This window comes from Rhinoraja longicauda, chromosome 8 (assembly GCF_053455715.1).
Source record: "Rhinoraja longicauda isolate Sanriku21f chromosome 8, sRhiLon1.1, whole genome shotgun sequence".
NCBI classification, from domain to species: domain Eukaryota; kingdom Metazoa; phylum Chordata; class Chondrichthyes; order Rajiformes; family Arhynchobatidae; genus Rhinoraja; species Rhinoraja longicauda.
In genome coordinates, this window is record NC_135960.1 from 6,864,905 (window position 1) to 6,882,342 (window position 17,438).

At 48.0% G+C, this 17,438-nt stretch overlaps 1 pseudogene across 1 annotated transcript in view; it reads left to right on the top strand.

Moving 5' to 3' along the window:
* The window catches only part of LOC144595735 (contactin-associated protein-like 5), an 852,226-nt pseudogene that overhangs the window by 135,299 nt on the left and 699,489 nt on the right, over positions 1 to 17,438 (top strand). The window contains exon 3 of the transcript XR_013547532.1: positions 10,919 to 11,112. The product of XR_013547532.1 is annotated as a contactin-associated protein-like 5 (transcript). The remainder of the gene's footprint in view (positions 1 to 10,918; positions 11,113 to 17,438) is intronic.

Consider the following 17,438-nt stretch of genomic DNA (forward strand, 5'->3'; position numbering starts at 1 on the left):
TGGAGGCCAAGTCAGTGGATATTTTTAAGGCAGAGATAGATACTTTCTTGATTAGGGCGGGTGTCAGGGGTTATGGGGAGAAGGCAGGAGAATGGGGTTAGGAGGGAGAGATAGGTCAGCCGTGATTGAATGGCAGAGTAGACTTGATGGGTCGAATGGCCTAATTGTATTCCTATTCCTTATGACCTTATGACCCTTTGTGTAAACAAAGAAACTTGCCCATCTGCTTTACATTTTGCCATTCTGACCTTAAAGCTACGCTCTCTAGTCTTTGACACTCCAATCCTGGTAACAGGATAGTTCTGACTATCTACCTCATCTATGCCTCTTAGAATTTTATGTACTTACCGGACCAAGTGGACCCGTTGGGCCCAAACCTATCCTGCATTGGTGCAGCAACCTCTGCTCCACTTCCCCCTCCTCCCTCCCTCCCTCCCTCCCTCCCTCCCTCCCTCCCTCCCTCCCTCCCTCCCTCCCTCCCTCCCTCCCTCCCTCCCTCCCTCCCTCCCTCCCTCCCTCCCTCCCTCCCTCCCTCCCTCTCTCCCTCCCTCCCTCCCTCCCTCCCTCCCTCCCTCCCTCCCTCCCTCCCTCCCTCCCTCCCTCCCTCCCTCCCTCCCTCCCTCCCTCCCTCCCTCCCTCCCTCCCTCCCTCCCTCCCTCCCTCCCTCCCTCCCTCCCTCCCTCCCTCCCTCCCTCCCTCCCTCCCTCCCTCCCTCCCTCCCTCCCTCCCTCCCTCCCTCCCTCCCTCCCTCCCTCCCTCCCTCCCTCCCTCCCTCCCTCCCTCCCTCCCTCCCTCCCTCCCTCCCTCCCTCCCTCCCTCCCTCCCCCCTCTCCCTCCCCCGCTCCCCCCTCCCCCTCCCTCCTCCATCTCTCCGCTTCTCCCTCCCCTCACCCCTCCTGTCCTCCTCCCCCTCCCTCCCATCACCCCCTCCCCCCCTCCCTCCCTCTCTCCCCCCGTCCTCTCGCCCCCTCCCTCCCCCTCCCTCCTCCCCTCCCCCTCCCCCCTCCCCTCCCCCTCCCCCCCATCCCCTCAGTGTTGCCGTTAATTCCCGGAATGGCGGGACTGTCATATGTTGAAAGACTGGAGCGACTAGGCTTGTATACACTGGAATTTAGAAGGATGAGAGGGGATCTTATTGAAACATATAAGATTATTACGGGGTTGGACACGCTAGAGGCAGGAAACATGTTCCCAATGTTGGGGGAGTCCAGAACCAGGGCCCACAGTTTAAGAATAAGGGGTAGGCCATTTAGAACGGAGATGAGGAAAAACGTTTTCCCTCAGAGAGTTGTAAATCTGTGGAATTCTCTGCCTCAGGAGGCAGTGGAGGCCAATTCTCTGGATGCCTTCAAGTGAGAGTTAGATAGAGCTCTTAAAGATAGCGGAGTCAGGGGGTACGGGGAAAGGGCAGGAACAGGGTACTGATTGTGGATGATCAGCCATGATCACATTGAATGGCGGTGCTGGCTCGAAGGGCCGAATGGCCTACTCCTGCACCTATTGTCTATTGTCTATTGTCTATTGTCTATTGTCATAAATTAATGAAAGATATGCAAAAAATTAAGGATGATCAGGGGAACGGTCTATTGTTGGCCATGGGCTATCCTTCCTGTGATGGGTCGACCCAGAACTACACGTATTAGCGGTCGATCGAAGGCTTGTTGCTGTGCTATGTGATTCCACCACGAACACAGATCGATATAAGCCTATTAAAGAGTACAGCTCAGAAGAAATAGAACTGCTTTCCTGTTGTGTTGGCGGGGATTGTTCTTTTTGTACCACTGAATTGGAAAATTGCTGGAAAACCTTGCGTCCTTAATTGCGTTTCTCATAAGGCCTGACCAACAAATATAATGACGCATTTAGTGGCATTACTTTGGACAGGGCCCTTGAATGAAGATGACGTGGCTGAATTTTGTATAGGCTGGCGGTCCTTTGGAGAGCATTAAATATAAAAATAACTTCATTTGCTCGTTCGAAACGCAGGTTTCCTTGTTAAATCCCGCAGAGAAATTCACTTATGATTTGGGAAAATGATCAGAGATCTCAGCTGGTTTTATGTTTTAAAAGCCATTCCTGCTCACTTCACAGTTTTGTTTCATATTTATTTATATTATTTCATATTTCAGATACAGCGCGGAAACAGGCCTTTTCGGCCCACCAAGTCCGTGCCGCCCAGTGATCCCCGCACATTAACACTATCCTACACACTAGGGACAATTTTTTAAAAACATTTACCCAGTCAATTAACCTACATACCTGTACGTCTTTGGAGTGTGGGAGGAAACCGAAGATCTCGGAGAAAACCCACGCAGGTCACGGGGAGAACGTACAAACTCCTTACAGTACAGCACCCGTAGTCAGGATCGAACCTGAGTCTCCGGCGCTGCATTCGCGGTAAAGTAGCAACTCTACCGTTGCACCACCGTGCCACCGTGCCGTGTGGTCACTTAAATAATGAAACCTGAGGAAATTCATTCTCAAATGTTGCTCGTTTTTGGTGCTACCGTTTTACTTTATACTTTCTGTGCCTCCAGCAATGGCATTCATGTTGCCAAGGCCCTGAGTCTCGGGGCAAGGAGTGCAGGTTAGAAGGTTTGAGATAGAAACATAGAAACACAGAAAAATAGGTGCAGGAGTAGGCCATTTGGCCCTTCGAGCCAGCACCGCCATTCAATATGATCATGGCTGATCATCTAAAATCAGTTCTCCGTTCTAGCTTTCTCCCCATATCCCTTGATTCCTTCAGCCCTAAGAGCTAAATCTAACTCTCTCTTGAAGATATCCGGTGGCGCAGCGGTAGAGTTGCTGCCTTACAGCGAATGCAGCGCCGGAGATTCAGGTTCGATCCTGACTACGGGCGCCGTCTGTACGGAGTTTGTACGCTCTCCCCGTGACCTGCGTGGGTTTTCTCCGAGATCTTCGGTTTCCAAAGACGTACAGGTTTGTAGGTTAATTGACTGGGTAAATGTAAAAATTGTCGCTAGTGGGTGTAAGATAGTGTTAATGTGCAGGGATCGCTTGGCGGAGCGGACTCGATGGGCCGAAGGGCCAGTTTACGCGCTGTATCTCTAAATAAAATCTAAAAATTGGCCTCCACTGCCACAGATTCACAACTCTCTGGGTGAAAAAGTTTTTCCTCATCTCAGTCCTAAATGGCCTGCCCCATATTCTTAAACTGTGACCCCTGGTTCTGGACTCCCCCAAACAACGGGAACATTTTTCCTGCATTTGGCCTGTCCAATCCCTTTAAGAATTTGATATGTTTCTATAAAATCCATCTGCCGCCATTTGGCCATTTAGAGTGGCCAGCGCCAGAGACCTGGGTCTGTCCAATCCTTTAAGAATTTTACATGTTTCGATTAGATCCCCCCTCTCCATCCTTCTAGATTCCAGTGCATACAAGCCCAGTCGACCCATTCTTTCAGCCGGAGGAATGTGGAGGACAAGCTGTTCCCTGTGGAGAAGCCAAATGAGAATGCAAAACCCTCCTGCTGAGGCCAGCATGCACACAGCACTCCCGCAACTCCTTTATCCAAAACGCCATCTACCCACGTTCACCAGAGATGCTGCCAGACATACTAAGTTAGACACAAACCAACCTGCCTTCCGTAGAATCTACGCTACACCTCAAGAGGTACAGACATTTGAAAATACCCAGGTTCTGGGACAGTTTCTTCCCAGCTGTTGTCAGGCAACTGAATCAGCCTACCAACAAGTATAGAGTGGTCCTGAGCTACAGTCTACCTTATAGAAGATCCTCAGACGACCTTTAATCAGACTTTACTGGACTTTATTTTGCACTAAATGTTATTCCCTTCACCATGCATCTGTACACTCTGGACAGCTCCATTGTAATCAAAGATACTAGAGCAGACATGTCCAAAGTCCGGCCCGGGGGCCAATCGCGGCCCGAGGTCAGATTTTATACATCCCGCAGCTTCAGTCTTAAAATGTATTATTGATGGCCCGCCAGCACTGTCTAACAGAATGAAGGTAGGGGGAGGGGGAGAGGGGAGGGGAGAGGGTGACAACACATCCTCGCGGTCAGCGCTGCCCGTCCTTCCCCCCCCCACCCCGCCCCGAGCGGGAGAGGCGACGGCGAAGGTGACTACACTTCCCAGCGGCGGGGTTGAGGGCGTGCGGCGGGGGGGAGTGGACGGGAGAGCAGCAGCTGAGCTCTCCTCACCCCGCATGCTCATTGGCAGGGGCTCCTGTCAGTCGGGCGGGTGCCTCATCCCTCCCCCCAGCGGGAGAGGCGACGGCGACTACACCTCCCGGCGGTCAGTGCTGCCTGATCTGCGGATTGTCAGAGGCGAGGTGGGGGGGGGGGGGGGGAGGGGGGGCGCATTAGTTAAAGGTTTGAGGGGGGCATTGGCCCTTGGGTATTTTCACATTATCAAATCTGGCCCTCTTTGAAAAAAGTTTGGACACCACTGTACTAGAGGAACAAGATAGACCACTCGCCCCTAAAAACCGTCGTACGTCAAGGCGCCATTTTAGTCGGCAGAAACTTGCAGAAACATTTAAAAAGAAAAATAATAAAAATCTGTGAGTTGATCGATGAGATATATTCTGCATTTTAATGGTATCATCACACATACTGTTCCCCAAAACACTGATTACACTGCGAGAGGCGGGTTTTGCTTACTAAAATGGCGGACGTTACGCTCCTTTGCGTAACTACACTTCAGTATAGGCGATTTCAACGGAGTGGTCCATCTTGTTCCTCTAGTATCTTTGCTTGTAATCATGTCTAGTCTTTTCGCTGACTGGTTAGCACGCAACAAAAAGCTTTACACTGTACCTCAGTGCACGTGATAATGAACTCAATTAACTCAATGAACTTAACTAAACTAAACTAAACTAAACTGAATTACACTATCAAAGTGAGGGTGTATTTTTATCTGAGTCGTGTGGCTTCTACCATGGAGACATAGAGTTAAAGAGTCATAAGGTCATAAGAGAAAGTAGTAGAATTGGGCCATTCGGCCCATCAACTATACTCCGCCATTCAATCGTGGCTGATATATCTCTCCCTCCTAACCCCATTCTCCTGCCTTCTCCCCATAACCCCTGACACCCGTACTAATCAGGAATCTATCTGTCTCTGCCTTAAAAATATCCACTGACTTGGCCTCCACAGCCTTCTGCGGTAAAGAACTCCACACATTCACCACCCCCTGACTAGACAAATTTCTCCTCATCTCCTTCCCCCAAAAAAAGAACGTCCTGTAATTCTGAGGCTATGAATGCTAGTCCTGGACTCTCCCAATAGTGAAAACATCCTCTCCAACAGACAATAGACAATAGACAATAGGTGCAGGAGGAGGCCATTTGGCCCTTCGAGCCAGCACCACCATTCAATGTGATCATGGCTGATCATTCTCAATCAGTACCCCGTTCCTGCCTTCTCCCCAATACCCCCTGACTCCGCTATCCTTAAGAGCTCTATCTAGCTCTCTCTTTAATGCATTCAGAGAATTGGCCTCCACTGCCTTCTGAGGCAGAGAATTCAACAGATTCACAACTCTCTGACTGAAAAAGTTTTTCCTCATCTCAGTTCTAAATGACCTACCCCTTATTCTTAAACTGTGACCCCTTGTTCTGGTTTCCCCCAACATTGGGAACAAGTTTCCTGCCTCTAACGTGTCCAACCCCTTAATAATCTTATACGTTTCGATAAGATCTCCTCTCATCCTTCTAAATTCCAATGTATACAAGCCTAGTCGCTCCAGTCTTTCAACATATGACAGTCCCGCCATTCTGGGAATTAACCTAGTAAACCTACGCTGCACGCCCTCAACAGCAAGAATATCCTTCCTCAAATTTGGAGACCAAAACTGCACACAGTACTCCAGGTGCGGTCTCACTAGGGTCCTGTACAACTGCAGAAGGACCTCTTTGCTCCTATACTCAACTCCTCTCCACATCCACTCTATCCAAGCCTTTCACTGTTCTGTACATTTCGATGAGTTCCGCCCATGGCAACAGGCCTTTCTGCCCAACTCATCCATGCTGACCAAGGTACCCCGTCAAAGTTAGTCCCATTTGCCTGCATTTGGCATGTATCTCCTCCAAACCTTTCCCTATCCATGTCATTGTACACATGTCTTTTAAATGTTGTTATTGAACCTGCCTTGACGACTTCCTTTAAGCTTTAGACGTTAGAGATACAGCGCCGAAGTAGGCCTGTCAGCCCACCCTGTGCATGCCGACCGGCGATCACTAGCACTATCCTACGCACACTCGGGACAATTTACAAATTTTCACCCCAAGTCAATTAACCTACAAACCTGTGAGTCTTTGGATTATGGGGGGAAACCAGAGCACCCTGAGAAAACCCACGCAGTCACAGGGAGAACGTACAAACTCTGTACGTTCCGGGCGGCATGGTGGCGGAGCGGTAGAGTTGCTGCCTTACAGCGCCGGAGACTCAGGTTCGATCCTGACTACGGGCGCCGTCTGTACGGAGTTTGTACGTTCTCCCCGTGACCTGCGTGGGTTTTCTCCGAGATCTTCGGTTTCCTCCCACACTCCAAAGACGTACAGGTTTGTAGGTTAATTGTCCGGGTAAATGTAAAAATGTAAAATGTAAAAATGTAAAAATTAGGATAGTGTTAATGTGCGGGGATCGCTGGGCGGCGCGGACCCGGTGGGCCGAAGGGCCTGTTTCCGCGCTGTATCTCTAAATCTAAAAAAAAATCTAAAAATTAGACAGTGCCCGTAGTCAGAATTGAACCCGGATCTCTGGCGTTATAAGGCAGCAACTCTACCACCACCGTGCTGCCCTAAGCTCATTTGGAAGGTCATTCTATGATTCTATGTGCCCACAACCCTCTATGTGAAATAGTATTCCCTCGGGTAACTATCAAATCGTTCCCCTCTCACCTTAAACCTATGCTCTCTAGTTCTTAATCCCACTTCGCTGGATAAAAGACTGAGTGCATTCACCCCATCTATTCCACTCATGATTTTATATTGAAATACCAAAACTCTAGTTTGTTTGTTTGTTTGTTCCTGAACTACAGCCAAAACGGTACATGATAGCGTGACAATTAACTAAACGAGCACTAAATCTTTTATCTGTTCCTGCCAGCTTAATGCTATCTTTGTTCTAGCAGCGTGACCAAACACTAAACACAATAATCCCTTGAAAAAACAGGCTGCGGTAGATTTGGAAAACAAAATCTATTTACGCGTTGGAACAGGTGAACAGGTTTTGACCATTTAGCTCCTCCAGACTTCTCCACCATTCATTGAAATAATGGCTCATCTGTGCAGCAGATGGCAAAGTAATAGACCTGAATTTAACAGGGAAATGTCAGCGGTAGAAGTTGCAGACTGTTTCTTTCCTCATCCTTCAACACTTCAGGAAAGGAAGCCAAACCTGATGGTAGTTCAACCACCACTGCTTGGAACCACTGCCAATTGCCCATTACAGTAATTGCCCACTCCTTATTGCCAAATGCATTAAGTGCAGAAGTTCGAAAACGAGATCCCCTCTCATCCTTCTAAGATTCCAGATTCAGATTCAGGGACAGTTTCTTCCCAGCTGTTGTCAGGCAACAGAAGCACCCTCTCATCAGCTGGAGAGTGGTCCAGACCTCCCATCTACTTCATTGGAGACCTTCGAGCTATCTTCATGTTCATGCTATAGGATCAGAGGATTTGAGTATAGGAGTAAAGGGGTCCTTCTGCAGTTACACAGGGCCCTGGTGAGACCGCATTTGGAGTATTGTGTGCAGTTTCGGTCTCCTAATTTGAGGAGGGACGTCCTTGCTATTGAGGCAGTGCAGCGTAGGTTCATGAGGTTAATCCCCCGGGATGGCGGGACTGTCACATGAGGAAATATTGGAAAGACTGGGGTTGTATTCACTGGAATTTAGAAGGAAGAGAGGGGATCTTAAGGAGATGTATACAATTATAAAAGGATTGGGCAAGCTAGATTTTTTTAATTTTAGATTTAGAGATACAGCGCAGAAACAGGCCCTTCGGCCCACCGGGTCCGCACAGCCCAGCGATCCCCGCACACTAACACTGCAGATGCAGGAAAAATGTTCCCAGTGTTGGGGGAATCCAGAACCAGGGGCCACAGTCTAAAAATAAAAGGGAGGACATTTAAAACTGAGGTGAGAAAAAACTGTTTCACCCAGAAAGTTGTGAATTTGTGGAACTCCCTGCCACAGAAGGCAGTGGAGGCCAATTCACTGGATGAATTTAAAAGAGAGTTAGGTAGAGCTCTAGGGGCTAGCGGAATCAAGGGATATGGGGACAAGGCAGGCACAGGTTAATGATTGTGGATGATCAGCCATGATCACAATGAATGGCGGTGCTGGCTCAAAGGGCCAAATAGCCTCCTCCTGCACCTATTTTCTATGTTTCTATGTTTCTAGAATCAAGTCTACTCTGCCGTTCGATCATTGCAGATCTATCGTTCCCTCTCAATGGCATTCCCCTGCCTTCTTCCCATAATGTCCAAACTCCGTACAGACAGCACCCGTAGTCAGGATTGAACCGGGGCCTCTGGCGCTGTGTGGCAGCAACTCTACCATTGTGCCACCCCATGTCTTTTAAATGTCTTTTAAAATCAGAAGAGGCAGTCAGAAGGACTCCAGCCATGCTTTGAGACCTGGTCACCACACCCTCCAGGTACCAACCTCCGCAGGAAGGCCTGGGTTCACCTGAACAGGCTACGATCTGGTGCTGGTCGCTTCGCCGCCAACATGAAAAGACGGGGGCATTGTAGACACCGACCTCTGTCCATGTGGTCAAGTACAGACCAACAACCATGTCCTAAGGGAATGTGCTGTGACAGGACCTCTCTAGCCACTATCCCAACTTGATAACCCCCAATTAGAGACTTACCTCACCAATTGCCACTTTTGATTGTTGTAGTCGACATACAAAAGAAGTTAGAAATGCACATGGATATGAAGGAAATGGAGGGATGTGGATCATGTGCAGGAAGATGAGATCAGGTTAATCTTGGCATCATGTTCTTGTATACACTGGAATTTAGAAGGACGAGAGGGGATCTTGTCGAAACATATAAGATTATTAAGGGGTTGGACACGTTAGAGGCAGGAAACATGTTCCCAATGTTGGGGGAGTCCAGAACCAGGGGCCACAGTTTAAGAATAAGGGGCAGGCCATTTAGAACGGAGATGAGGAAAAACCTTTTCGGTCAGAGAGTTGTGAATCTGTGGAATTCTCTGCCTCAGAAGGCAATGGAGGCCAATTCTCTGAATGCATTCAAGAGAGAGCTAGATAGAGCTCTTAAGGATAGCGGAGTCAGGGGGTATGGGGAGAAGGCAGGAACGGGGTGCTGATTGAGAATGATCAGTCATGATCACATTGAATGGCCGTGCTGGCTCGAAGGGCCGAATGGCCTCCTCCTGCACCTATTGTCTATTGTCTGGTAACAGCTGGGAAGAAACTGTCCCTGAATCTGGAGGTGTGCATTTTCACACCTCTGCACCTCTTGCCTGATGGGAGAGGGGAGCAAGACGGAGTGACTGGGGTGAGACATTGCCCTTGAGAAAGCCGAGGCAACGTGAATAGTAGCAGAGGAGAATACTTTCACATGTGCTTCCATTTTGTGTTTTCACCCTCAACTATTTTATTATTTTTTTAAAAATCACTCCTTATTTATAATTTATTGACTAAAACTTTAGTTAAAAGGTTAAAAAAGGAAAAGCTGGGAGATTTTTTTTTAAGGATTGCCGAGACATGAACAACTCTAGTGGATAAAGGTCCTGTCCCACTTAGGCGATGTTTTAGGCGACTGCCGGCGACTGTCAAAGTCATAGCAGATCGCCAAAATTTTCTTTTGCCCTACAACAATGACCACGACAATGACCACGACAATGACCACGACAATGACCACGACAATGACCACGACAATGACCACGACAATGACCACAACAATGACCACGACAATGCCGAGTCAGGTCGATACAAGTCACTTTTTTTGTGAAACTAGCACCTGGCTAAGAGATTACACCGTCTTCGGAAACATCGCGAAATTCCCACGCTTACCTGACTGTCAAACTGTTGCCTCCAGTCTACCCGTCAAATGTCCTGACGGTAAATAAATTGGTCAAACAAAACTCTCTTCTGGTATCTTCAAATGCCTTTTCTTAATTTAATATTACGTGCTTCTAAATGCATCTGCGACAACCTAGCAAACCTGGGGACAGCGCGCGACAGACAGCACCCGCAATAAGCTACGATACCTGGCGACAAGCCAGCTGTCGCCGAGAAATTTCTATCTGGAAGATTTTTCCGTGACATGCCGAGATCCGCTACGATTCATTGAAGACTCCTGCCTATTCTTGCTATTGAGGGCGTGCAGCGGAGGTTTACTAGGTTAATTCCAGGAATGGCGGAACTTTCATATGTTAAAATACTGGAGCGACTAGGCTTGTATACAGTGGAATTTAGAAGAATGAGAGGGGATCTTATCGAAACGTATAAGATTATTAAGGGGTTGGACACGTTAGAGGCAGGAAATATGTTCCCGATGTTGGGGGAGTTCAGAACCAGGGGCCACAGTTTAAGAATAAGGGGTAGGCCATTTAGAACGGAGATGAGGAAAAACTTTTTCAGTCAGAGAGTTGTGAATCTGTGGAATTCTCTGCCTCAGAAGGCAGTGGAGGCCAATTCTCTGAATGCATTCAAGAGAGAGCTAGATAGAGCTCTTAAGGATAGCGGAGTCAGCGGGTATGTGGAGATGGCAGGAATGGGGTACTGATTGAGAATGATCAGCCATGATCGCATTGAATGGCGGTGCTGACTCGAAGGGCCGAATGGCCTCCTCCTGCACCTATTGTCTATTGTCTAACATAGCAGATGCAAAGTAGCTTTTAAAGTCAAGTAATATTGTAAACTGTTTTATTTCTTTGACTCTTTGAAGGAGCTGGTGGGTGGTCACCCTTGGAGTCTAACAAGCACCAGTGGTTGCAGATCGACCTGGGGGAGCGAACGGAGATGACCGCCGTTGCCACGCAAGGCCGCTACGGGAGCTCAGACTGGGTGACAAGCTACCTGCTCATGTATAGTGACACGGGGAGGAACTGGAAGCAGTATCGTCAAGAAGACAGCATTTGGGTAGGACGCTCGATTACACAACGTAACTCTGTTCACTGAATACCCATCGGTCGTCGAATGTCAATGGCAAATCGAGTATCACCGTTAACGCCTTTTAAGTTCAGGCACCTCACATTTTACGCGGGGGGGGGGGTTTGCATTCTTGAAAAGCAGCGCGTAATTCAAAAACACGCGGATTAATAGACAATAGACAATAGGTGCAGGACGAGACGTGTCGGGTTGAGACTCTTCTTCAGACTGAGAGTCTGGGGAAACAGAAACGAGACATATAGACGGAGAGATATAGAACAAATGAATGAAAGATATGAAAAAAGGTAATGATGATAAAGGAAACAGGCCATTGTTAGCTGTTTGCTCGGTGAGAACAAGAACCTGGTATGACTTGGATGGGTGAGGGATGGAGAGGGAGGGAGTTACTTATAGACAATAGACAATAGGTGCAGGAGGAGGCCATTCGGCCATTCGAGCCAGCACCGCCATTCAATGTGATCATGGCTGATCATTCTCAATCAGTACCCCGTTCCTGCCTTCTCCCCGTACCCCCTGACTCCGCTATCATTAAGAGCTCTATCTAGCTCTCTCTTGAACGCATTCAGAGAATTGGCCTCCACTGCCTTCTGAGGCAGAGAATTCCACAGATTCACAACTCTCTGACTGATTTTTTTTTATCATCATCTCAGTTCTAAATGGCCTACCCCTTATTCTTAAACTCTGGCCCCTTGTTCTGGACTCCCCCAACATTGGGAACATGTTTCCTGCCTCTAACGTGTCCAACCCCTTAATAATTTTATACGTTTCGATAAGATCCCCTCTCATCCTTCTAAATTCCAGTGTATACAAGCCTAGTCGCTCCAGTCTTTCAACATATGATAGTCCCGCCATTCCGGGAATTAACCTAGTAAACCTACGCTGCACGCCCTCAATAGCAAGAATATCCTTCCTCAAATTTGGAGACCAAAACATCATACAGGTCAATGGGTGTTTTTAAGGCAGTGATGGATAGATTCTTGATTAGCCCGGGTGTCAGGGGTTATGGGGAGAAGGCAGGAGAATGGGGTTGGGAGGGAAAGATAGACCAGCCATGATTGGATGGTGGAGTAGCTTTGATGGGCCGAATGGCCTAATTCTGCTCCTATCACTTATGATCTTATGAAACATATATGCGGTTATTCTGCCAGGTGTAAATTTGACCATGATATTTCAGAAAATACAATCGCTTATATCAGGCTTTTGTATTAAATGGACAATCGTGTTATTCCAAAAATTCATAAATCAAACACGCGTAACACCTGTGGTTCATGTACTGTACTTCCATTTATTTGTCTTGTGTTAAATATTTACCTACACTCCCACGTTCAACTTTCCTAAACCAAGACACGAAAATGTAGTTTGTTGCTAGCTTCTATATTAAGGAGAGATGGACAAGAGGACTTTGTCATAATTTCTCTCCATGGCAACCCACTTTCACTATACAAAGGAATTTTGCACTAATATCTGGCTAGTATCGAAGGGCCGAATGGCCTACTCCTGCACCTATTGTCTATTGTCTATTGTCTGTTGTCTATCATTTCCGCAGCCATTCCATCAGAAGGTTGTGTTGGGCGGTCACGGTGGCACAGTGGTAGAGTTGCTGCCTTACAGCAAATGCAGCGCCGGAGACCCGGGTTTGAACCCGACTACGGGTGCTGTCTGTACGGAGTTTGTACGTTCTCCCCGTGACCTGCGTGGGTTTTCACCGAGATCATCGGTTTCCTCCCACACTCCAAAGACGTAGGTTAATTGGCTTGGTAAATGTTAAAATATGTCCCTAGTGGGTGTAGGATAGTGTTAATGTGCGGGGATCGCTGGTCGGCGCGGACCCGGTGGGCCGAAGGGTCTGTTTCCGCGCTGTATCTCTAAACTAAACTAATCAAAAGTAAACTAAACTACTTAAAAAAAATGTTGACTCATATCCTATTACAATTCCTTGAGTTGTTTCTCAATGCTACTTGATTTCAAATGATGCTCTTGGTGATTAGTTTGGTTTGGAGATACAGTGTGGAAGCAGGCCCTTTTGGCCCACCGAGTCTGCACCGACCAGCGATCCCCGCACACTAACACCATCCTACACACACTAGAAGCAATTTACACTTACACCAAGCCAATTAACCCACAAACCTGCACGTCTTTGGAGTGTGGGAGAAAACCGAAGATCTCGGGGAAAACCCACGCAGGTCACGGGAAGAACGTACAAACACCGTACAGACAAGCACCTGCAGTCGGGAGCGAACCCGGGTCTCCGGTGCTACGAGCGCTGTAAGGCCCCAACTCTACCGCTGCGCCACCGTGGCCGCAACCTAGTTTTGTACTAGTGAGTTCAAGTTTGGATTTTATTCTGAGTACAAATGTCTTGAAGTTTATCCCTGATCAATGGTACGAAAGTGGTTATGTTTTTATAAACGTTGGTGGTAGAGCAACAGATAATTAACCAGGGGGCTGGATTAATCTGTCGAGAGTCCCGAGTTCAAATCTCACCGTGCCAGCTGTGAATTTTAAATTTGGTTACCAAATAAATTTGGGAAAAGAGTAACAACTGATTGATGATCACGATGTCAACAGTGGCTGTTCAGGAGAGGAAATGTCCTCTTCTAATGCCCCTCAGGAGAGGAGTCAACTGGTCTGATTTACATTGGTATCTTGGCTCCGCCAATGTGCTGGACTGTCTTTAATGTTTGGCACCATTATCTTCGCAAAGGACAATGATTGTTTGGCCAGTAAATGCTTGGCGGATTGCAAAAGATAAGTGCATGTTAATAAACGGAACTGATGTAGAACACACAGCAGTCATTAAATAATGTGTTTAGTGCCACTAACTGAGGGTGAAATTCTAGCCGGGCATCCACAGAGAATGTCTACGTACTTGCAGAACTGTGAGCTGGTTAAGTGTGAGATGGTTAATGTTGCATGCACAAACGTTATTACAGAGATATTCGTCTTTCATGCCTTGAGTTCGGAAACAACGTGTGTTCTTTAAGCTAATCGGGGAGGCACGGATTAGTGTTGCTGCCTTACAGCGCCAGAGATCCTGGGTTCGATCCTGAGACGACGGTTGCTGTCTGTGCGGAGTTTGCGCGTTCTCACTGTGACCGCGTGGGTTTTTATCCGGGTGCTCCGGTTTCCCCCCACACAGCAAAAACGTGCAGGTTCGCAGGTTAATTGGCTTCTGCAAAAAAACTGTAAATTGTAAAGTCCCTAGTGTGCGTAGGATAGTGCGAGTGCAGGCGGTGATCGCTGGGTCGGTGCGGACTCGGTGGGCTGAAGGGCCTGTTTCCGTGCTGTTTGTCTAAAGTCTGAAGACAGCGGGTAACGATCTAGACCTAATCCATAATTGCAAGGACAGACTTGCCTTTGGTTTTCGATCAGAAGAGACTTGCCTCAGTTGGAGACTTGGATTAGGCTATGACCCAAAATGACTGCAATTCAATTTACAATTCGAACGCCTCATTCTTTTAAACCATAATGGGTCAACGCAAGATGTTACTTCTTGGCTGTTGTTGTTTCTTCAAGGTGTCCTTGAGGGATGACAAAGGGATAATCTGTGCTGCGCGAAGAATAATTGTCAGATTAATGGGGAGGCCATTTAAAACTGAGGTGAGAAGAAACTTTTTCACCCAGAGAGTTGTGAATGTGTGTGATTCTCTGCCACAGAAGGCAGCGGAGGCCGATTCACTGGATGAATTTAAAAGAGAGTTAGTTAGAGCTCTAGGGACTAGTGGAATCAAGGGATATGGGGAGATGGCAGGCATGGGTTACTGATTGTGGATGATCAGCCACGATCACAATGAATGGCGGTGCTGGCTCGAAGGGCCAAATGACCTCCTCCTGCACCTATTTTCTATGTTTCTATGTTTCTATCGCTAACGGTGGGTTGCTTAAAATAAACCTCACTGACATATAGCACAGGAATAGTTATACACAGAGTATCCTTCAGGTCTTAATGTCCATTCAAGGACCCCAAACAACTGTTGGGAACAACACTGCTTTGTAAGCCTCCCTTTGGGATCACATCACCCCGATTCTGGTCTCTCTCCACTGGCTCCCAGTACAGTACAGAATCAACTTCAAGTTCCGCCTATTCACATACAAAGGCCTAAACGGGCTTGCCCCCCCTATATCAAAAATCTTCTAACCCACCACTCTGTCTCCAGGTCCCTCAGGTCGGCCGACTTGGGGCTACTGACTATCCCGCGGTCTAGGCTTAAGCTCAGGGGTGACCGCGCTTTTGCGGTTGCAGTTCCTAGACTGTGGAACAGCATCCCTCTCCCCATCAGAACTGCCCCCTCCATCGACTCCTTTAAGTCCAGGCTCAAAACCTATTTCTACTCCCTAGCGTTTGAGGCCCCCTGAGGGGGCGCTGTGAACTGTTTATGTATGTGCTGTTATGTTTGTGTGCCATTGTGTGTTCGTTTCTTAGTACCTGAACTGATGTACAGCACTTTGGTCAACGTGGGTTGTTTTTAAATGTGCTATACAAATAAAATTGACTTGGCTTTGCTCACGTCTAAGATATAAATGAAACCTTATGGTATAACTCCGTTCCTTCAAAAACCATTGATGTAAACAGTGACAGTGACTGGCTTGAATACTGTTCCCTACCACAGAAGGCCAGCGTTCACCCCGTACACTCGCACCATCCCACACACTAGGGACGATTTGCAATTTACAGAAGCCAATTTACCGACAAATCCGCCTCTCGTCTTTGGGACATGGGAGGAAACCGGAGCACCCGGAGAAAACCCACGCGGCCGCAGGGAGAATGTACAAACTCCACGCAGTACCCCTAGTGGTAGCACGGTGGCACAGCGGTAGAGTTGCTGCCTTACAGCGAATGCAGCGCCGGAGACCCGGGTTCCATCCTGACTACGGGCGCCGTCTGTACGGAGTTTGTACGTTCTCCCCGTGACCTGCGTGGGTTTCCTCCGAGATCTTCGGTTTCCTCCCACACTCCAAAGACGTACTGGTTTGTAGGTTAATTGGCTTGGTAAATGTAAAAAAAATTGTCCCTAGTGGGTGTAGGTAGGATAGTGTTAATGTACGGGGATCGCTGGTCGGCGCGGGCTCGGTGGGACGAAGGGCCTGTTTCTGCGCTGTTTTACCAATTTACCGACAAACCCGCTCGTCTTTGGGACGTGGGAGGGAACCGGAGCACCCGGAGAAAACCCACGTGGCCGCAGGGAGAATGTACAAACTCCACGCAGTACCGCTAGTTAGGATCGAACCCTCGTCTCTGGTGTTCCAAGGCGGCAGCTCTACCGCTGCGCCACCACACTGCCCACACAGTGCCCACATCATTGATCCTAGATAGATTGGGAACACTGTTTGGAAAACTGGGCAGCGTCTCCAGCCTCTGATGCTTTGTGTAGCTGAACCAGACTATTTAATGTTCCCAAATTTATTAAAGAGAAAAGTCGAAGAATTTTCTTTCGTCTTCGTAATGAATGATGGCACAGTATTAATGCAACTAACCTGGCCTAATGGTCGGTGAATTTAGTTTAGTTAAGTTTAAAGACGTACAGGTATGTAGGTTAATTGGCTGGGTAAATGTAAAAATTGTCCCTAGTGGGTGTAGGATAGTGTTAATGTACGGGGATCGCTGGGCGGCACGGACTTGGAGGGCCGAAAAGGCCTGTTTCCGGCTGTATGTATATGATATGATATGATATGAAATGCAGTGCAGAAACAGGCCCTTCGGCCCACTGAGTCCGCGCCGACCAGCGATCCTCTCGCACTAACACTGTCCTACACACGCTAGGGCCAATTTGCAATTTTACTACAATTTACAATTAGCCCACAAATCTGCTCGTTCTTTGGAGTGTGGGAGGAAGCCGAAGCTGCCGGAGACAAGCCGCGCAGGTCACGGGGAGAGCGTGCAAACTCCGTACAGACAGCGCCCGTGGTCAAGATCGAACCCGGGTCTCTGGCGATGTTAGGCAGCAGCTCGAATGGTGCAAATCAGTAATGGTGATCATGAAGCAAGGTTGTGATTGAAAACCCATTCTGTTCATTATTATCCTTCTGCTGCCTTTACCGGACCAGTTATTGTGCAATCGGGTTTTCTCCGAGATCTTCGGTTTCCTCGCACGCTCCAAAGACGTACAGTTTTGTAGGTTAATTGGCTTGGTAAAAGTAAAAAAAATTGTCCCTAGTGGGTGTAGGATGGTGTTAGTGTGCGGGGATCGCTGGTCGGCGCGGACCCGGTGGGCCGAAGGGCCTGTTTCTGCGATGTATCCCTAAACTAAATTGGATGGGATTTAAAAAGCAAACTTGTATGAGTATCAGATGGTATC